Genomic DNA, 7,256 nt, shown 5'->3' on the forward strand with positions numbered 1-7,256 from the left:
TGACTTAGTGATGTTAGACGGAGGTCATTCAGGGCATCGGAGCTGGGCTCCTTGACTCCCAAAGCCCATTCTCTTGTCACACCTCTGGGGAATTTCCCCAGCCCTTGAATTTCCCAAGCACAACACTAGTGCATTGTACCAAGCCGACTCTCCCAGCTTCCAGCTCCACAGGGAAATTAGGCCAGGTGGGATAGTTCCCAAAATAGGACCTTCATTTTCTCCAGCCAATGTGATAAATCAGTCAATCTCATGCCCGTGGATTTTGGACATTAAAATAAGTTATTGCTCTATCAGTGGACCTGCTTTTAGGCACACACATCAAAACAAGCTTCATTCCCCTTGATCAGCAGTTGACAGGGTGATTAATAACCACTTGACGTTTTAAAAGTGAATTCTCAAGGCATGACGAATAGATGGAAATATTAACCAGTCAGCATGTTTACAAAGTACTTGTCTTCTATGAATCTAGCAATGTGACAGTCTCTCTGATTTGGTTTACTGGATTCTTAGAACATCTTTTCCTGAAGAGAGAGAGTAAAAGAACCCCTCTAAGATGTTATAAGTATGATAGCATTAAAGGAAGTGAAATTTGATATGTTTGGATAGTTCATGGCTTCTAGCAACTTTTAAAATGTTTTAAATTTTCTGTCTTTAATATCACCTTCCTTTAAAATTTTATTCTGGTAAAATATACATAACATAAAATTTTCCATTTTTATTGCTTTTAAGTGTATAGTTCAGTACCCTAACTTATTTCTTTTTTTAAAATTTTTTTCATAAGATTTTATTTATTTATTTGACAGAGATCACAAGTAGGCAAAGAGGCAGGCAGAGAGAGAAGGAAGCAGACTACCCGCTGAGCAGAAAGCCCGATGCGGGGCTTGATCCCAGCACCCTGGGATCATGACCTGAGCCGAAGGCAGAGGCTTTAACCCATTGAACCACCCAGGCACCCCCTTATTTCTTTTTTAAAACTGCTATTTTGCTAATAATAAACTTGTGGAAGACAAATTCATTTAGGTCTAATTTCACCTATGTAAATGGGGACCCAATCTATGCCAGCAAAAACCCTATGCCCCAATTCTTTCCCTCTCAAAAGCCTCTGAAATTAAAGAGGTAAGACCATGGCTAAGTATAGATTCCACTACTTGTAAGAAACAGAACTCCAGGGGTGCCTGGGGGGGTGCAGTCTATTAAGCATTTGACTTTTGGTTTCAGTCATGGTCCCAGGGTAATGAGATGGAGCCCCCACATCGGGCTCTGTGCTCAGTGGGGAGCCTGCTTGAGAGTCTCTCTCTCCCTGTATCTGCTGCCTCTCCCCCTTCTCTAAAATAAATAAATAAATATTTATTTATTTAAATATATATATAATATGTATTTTATATATTATAAATATTATATATATATTTTAAGTAATGATGATGATTTTTTTTAATTTGACAGAGATCACAAGCAGGCAGAGAGGCAGGCAGAGAGAGCGAGGAGGAAGCAGGCTCCCCACTGAGCAGAGAGTCTGATGTGGGGCTCGATCCCCGGACCCTGGGAACATGACCTGAGCTGAAGGCAGAGGCTTTAACCCACTGAACCACCCAGACGCCCCATTATTATATATTTATATAAATAAATAAGCCTTTTAAAAAAATAAAACCTAGGACTTCAATTATTCTTCTCTTTTCAAATCCAAAATGAGGTGGTTAGATTGTGTAGAAAGAATGATATTATATTAAGATTTGGTGAGATGAAAAATGCTAAACGCAAGTGAAAAAGTCATGCCCAAACAGTTTATCAATCACTGGTTGACAAGTTTCAATCTAGCCTATTTGTATGGTTTCTAAAAATCACAAAGAATAAAAAATAAAACCTGCAAAGCAACAGTAAAATTTGAGCAAACAAGTGTTCTTTATTTATCTTAAAAAATGATTACTCTTTTTAAAAATATAAGCAGAAATAAGAGGGCCTGACTGTCTCAGTTGGTAGAGCATGTGACTCTTGCTTTCAGGGTCATGAGCTTGAGCCCCAGTTTGGTGGTAGAGCTTGCTTAAAAAAGTACACACACACACACACACACACACGCAGAAATAAGGTTAGACACCTATTTTGAACTTTTCTATCTTCTCATAAAGCAAAGAAAATATTTGCTTCAAATGTATTCTAGGCATTTTATAGGCCAGGTATGCCCAGATAGTGACATAAAGACCACTGGTAAGGAGGGCACCTCGGTGGCTCAGTGGGTTAAGCCGCTGCCTTCGGTTCAGGTCATGATCTTGGGGTCGAGTCCCGCATTGGGCTCTCTGCTCAGCAGGGAGCCTACTTCCCTTCCTTTCTCTCTGCCTGCCTCTCTGCCTACTTGTGATCTCTCTGTCAAATAAATAAATAAAATCTTTAAAAAAAAAAAAACAAAACTCACTGGTAAGAGTTGTTGACTGACCTCACTGTCAATCCTTGGAAACCTGCAAACCAAATTCCCTGCCCACAAGTTCCCAATACACATCCAAGTCCCATAATAAAAGAGAAGTTTTTCCGATTTTCTCAGCGGGAGTGCTGCTGCGGCATTTGCCCTGGATCTATAAAATATTCCATTTCACTTCAGTTCCATCTCTTCATGGCCCTCAAAATTAATACTCTTCAATATAGGATTTTTTTTATGATGCTGCCATCATTGAACTCATTCATCTTCCTGTGTGGTATCATTTTACAAATCAGGAAACTGGAGGTATTAAAAGGATAGAAAAATTCCTGTAACCACACAAAGTATGGTTCCATAACAAAAGCCTTTATTTTCATCTTTCTTTTCAGCAGCCTTTCTCTTCGAGGAAATAAATTAGGTTTAAATTAATAGTACCCAAGCTCTTTGCCTGCAATCCCAGAAGCTGCCACCAGGTGGTGATGAGCCAATTTGGAAGCAGAGGCTTTGCCCAGGGAAGTAGGAGGGTCTGACAAAGCTCAAGAGTTTTTTACTTCAAAAAAAAGAGAAGAGGGAGAGGGAGAGGGAGAGGGAGGGGAAGGGAAGGGAAGGGAAGGGAAGGGAAGAGAAGAGGAGAGGAAGAGAGGAAATCAAATCACAACACAAAGTGCCAGGGCATCGTTATAAATTAACAAAATGCATCTATTGGTAAGTGTTTACTAACCAGATGCTAGGGACGGACTTCCTCCTCCCTCCCCACCCTGTCCTCCCCATCGTGTCTCTGCCCCTGGAGTTCGCTGGCGGCTTAGGTGGACAGTTTCTAACACACTGAGGAGCTCCCACCTCAGGGAGGGGGGCATCCTCTGCTTTTCTGTCAAAAATTTCTCTCTAGCACAAAGGGGTTTTTTGGTCAGATCTGTTTGTGCGCTCAGAGGGAGGCCAGGAATACTCAGGAACTTAAGCTCAGGGGCAGCCCTCAACGGAGGAGGGCAAGAAGCCCGTGGATACACACCCAGCTTGCCCTCTCGGTGGCACCCTTCTGAGAAGCTTCCATGTGAGTCCTCAGAGGGTCCCCAGAAGAAAGCTGCTCGGGTCCATGCCATGTATTTATGAGCTTTTCTGTCTTTCCTGCTCCCTCCCTGGTACTTAACAGAGATCACCTCCCCAAGAAAGTACTTGCCCTAAGTTGTCTCAGGGTCTGCTTTGAGGGAACCTAAAAGTAGGACTCTCGTACAATTTAACTCTGGTGGCTTGTCCGTCTTATTAGCTACTAAATCAATATGAGGATCCAGGCATTGGAGATCAACCCTGACCGGTTTGCACGGACACACTGAATTAGTCTTGTTTGACAGCCTGCTAGCTCTAAGTCTGGCCAAACCACAGCTATACAAGCTGACATCCGAATGTTATTGACTTGCTAATTGCAATTCTTTATTGAGCTTTGCCTCTGTCTCCCTTTAGTTTAAGCTGTCGGATTTCTTGGAAGCCCCTTTCTTGCTTAGTCTCACTATGGCTAAAAACAAGAAAAAAAGAAAGAAATGATACATCTAACATAGTGGCTATTGTATTATTCTATGTTTATAATCTGGCTTTTTACCTATGATCTTACTTTTTACCTACTGTTTTTTTTTTTTCTTTTAAATGAACTTTATTTTTTAGAGCATCTTCAGGCTCACAGCAAAATTGAGCAGAAAGTACAGGAGATTCCCATGTACCCCCTAGTACCCTCCCCCTCCTTAGGCATGGTCTCCCCCACCATCAATGACCCCACTGTCAATACTGTTTTTATTCCTTAATTTTAATTTTACTTTTTTAAAAAGATTTTTTATTCATTTATTTGACAGACAGAGATCATAAGTAGGCAGAGAGGCGGGGGGTGGGGGTGGGTGGCAGAGACCCCCCCAATGCAGGGCTCCATCCCAGGACCCTGAGATCATGACCAGATTCTTAGCAGTGATACTCTCCTGGGCAGAGGCTTAACCCATTGAGCCACCCAAGCACCCCTTAATTTTACTTTTTTAGAGATTTTGTTTATTTGACAGAGAGAGAGAGAGAGGCGAGGGAGCAGCAGACCAAGAGGGAGAAGCAGACTCCCCACTGAGGGACTGATGAGAGTCCAATGAGGGACTCGATTCCAAAACACTGAGATCATGACCTGAGCTGAAGGCAGACACTTAACCCCCTGAGCCACCCAGGTGTCCAGTACTGTTGTCTTTTTTTTTTTCTTTTAGATTATTTATTTATTTATTTGACAGAGAGAGAGAGAGAGAGAGAGCATGAACAGGGGGAGTGGCAGGCAGAGGGAGAGGGAGAAGCAAGGTCCCCGAGGAGCAGGGAGCCCAAAGTGGGGCTAGATTCCACAACCCTGGGATCACGATCCAAGTACTGTTACTAAATTAGATATTTTTTGTCTTTTTGAAACTTAAAAAAACATTTTAATATCATACAGATTTATAAGTAATAACACGGTGATTCACTAACACTGATTCTGTCTTTGATCTTTTTTCACGTTTTTCCATTCTCCACCGGTCCACAGGGCTCAGCACACCGGGCGCTCAGAAGGATCAGGGGACTTTCCGGTGGAGGAAGGTTGGTTTTCTTCAACCCTAAGAGATAAGAAAAGGACAGCCTTCTGGGTTAGTAAAGACAGATCATGCAAAAGCAAAACTGAAGTAAAAATTTAAAGAAAAATTCAGATTTTCACTAAATCTTGGAGCCATGTTAACAATGGATGTGGCAACTTGCTCCAAGTAGTAGTTCCTGTATGAAAGGCAGAGAAGTTACAGAAAAGCATGTAGAGATGAACAGCATTTAGGTTTATTTTCACATGTATGACCAAAGGCTCCCGAGTTTTCTGTTAGTAAGAAGCGTTAGCTGGTGCTTCTGTTCACGCCACAATTTTAGAGGGAGCTCAACAGACTCAGACCAGTTACGAGCCAGGACATATTTGTGAATGGGGCTCTGCTGGTTGTTTTCATAGCTTCTCGTCAGAGTCAGATAAGGAGGGACTTCCCTCATTCTACAGTTGGGGAAATCAAGGGCCAGAAAGGTAAACAGCTGGCCTAAAATCACGACTTTAACTTCAACGGGTAGAATTGGAACCTGGATCCATTTACCCCAATGCCTTTTTCTTTTTTTCTTTCGTTCCAGCTCACCACACCATTTCTGCAACAAAGAAATAACTTTGCCACCATGTTTTCCTGGATAGGATCCTATGTCTCATATTTATTTAAAGAAATATATACAGGGTGGGGGAGCATTGCCAGACTGGCTCTGTCAGAAGATTGTGCTAACTCTTGGTCTCAGGGTCATGAGTTCAAGCCCCAGGTTGGGTGTGGAGCTTACCTTAAAAAAAAAAAAAAATTGTTTCTTGGGTTCCCGCCTCTAACCTGTCCTTCCTGCTGCCCCCTTGCTGGAACACATAGGCACCTCTGGGGCCCCACTGACGCTTAAAACCAATCTAGTCTGTCTTGAGATGGGCTATAAAATACACATGGTATTTTGGAAACTTGCTAAGAAAAGGATAACATTTCATTAATGAAGTTGTTATATTGATCATGTGTTGAACTGATATTATGGCCATATGATGTAAAAGTAAGTATTAATTAAAATTAATTCCATCTCTTCCTTCCTACCTGTTGAATGTGGCTAAGGGAGAATTTCAATTACCCGACGTGGCTCACATTCTGTTTCTAAAGGACGGCTCAGCAGCCCAGGCTGTACTTAGATCTCTTCTTTGTTGCTCTCTTCATAGATTAAGTTGCTATTACTGGGAGTTTAAGGAGGATTTGTGGAAGGAGGGCTGACAGCTTCTCTGTGGGCCCAGGGGTTAGAGCGGACCCTAATACCACACACTTAACGTGGCTAATCTGCTTTAGCGGGAAATTAGCGGCCTCGGTCATTAACAGACATAAGCCCTTTAGGGAGCTTGGCCTTTGAAAACACTACCTGTCTTTTTGGATTATAGCTTATGGAATTTTAAAAAAGGACAGGGATGAAATAGTCAAGGAACAAAATAGACCTGTTCTCACTCTGTTTTGTTAAATGACAGGCCAAGCTTGAGATTTCTAAATCTGTCCTGAGTTTACCTGAGGAGTGAGCTGAGAGCTTCCACTTATAAAGAAAAATGCCTGTAATGACTGTAGTCCCCTTTTCATGCGCAAGCCAACAGGGATGGAAAAGTACATTTGTTTTGGAGAGGCGAAGAGACAGAAAGAAACCCTACTGGGAATATCACATTACCCCCTCCAGCTGGGAAAAAGACGGCTGGCCCAAGATGGGATTTCAGCCCTATGGTTAAGTAAGCAAACAATCTAACCATGTCATAGAATAATAAAAACACGAAATGAGAGAGAGAAATCCAGGTCAGCTGCCTACATCCGGCAGCTTGGAGACAGAGGCCCAGGGAGCCAGGACAAGTTGTGGTCACTTAACATCACCAGGGGTTTGGTCCTACATCTGCGGGTGGCGGAAGTGGGATGGAACCTCACCTGTAATCTGGTTCAGGGCCCTCCAGCCACTGTGCACGTTAGAATCACCTGGGGATTATTGTCAGTCCCTTTGCATAATGGCCCATCGCTTCTGCCTCTTGACTTGGCACTTGGCTCTCCCTGAATTCTAGTCTGCTGTTCTTCTATCTCCCAGCTTTGCCTCCCTCCGAAACATCCCTTCTCTGGATCTCTGCGGGGCCGTCTCCCTCTTGTGTGACCCTCCCCTATGTTATCATCACATCACTGTTTTTCTTCCAGGGATCTGCCGAACCATTCCCACCAGCTCCTGCAATTGTCTGCCCCCCTGAAGGGGACTGGGGGAAGGGGGGACAGATTCTTAGCAGTGATACTCTCCTGGACAT

The 7,256-nt window shown here is 42.9% G+C and overlaps 1 long non-coding RNA gene across 1 annotated transcript; it reads left to right on the top strand.

Annotated features, from left to right (window-relative positions):
- Positions 1 to 3,047: 3,047 nt before the first annotated feature.
- Positions 3,048 to 5,841, top strand: LOC122902356. The gene is made up of 3 exons (XR_006383796.1): positions 3,048 to 3,112; positions 4,941 to 4,993; positions 5,555 to 5,841. It is a non-coding gene; the product is annotated as an uncharacterized LOC122902356 (long non-coding RNA).
- Positions 5,842 to 7,256: the final 1,415 nt, after the last annotated feature.

The sequence above is a fragment of the Neovison vison genome, chromosome 3, assembly GCF_020171115.1.
Source record: "Neovison vison isolate M4711 chromosome 3, ASM_NN_V1, whole genome shotgun sequence".
Lineage (NCBI taxonomy): Eukaryota > Metazoa > Chordata > Mammalia > Carnivora > Mustelidae > Neogale > Neogale vison.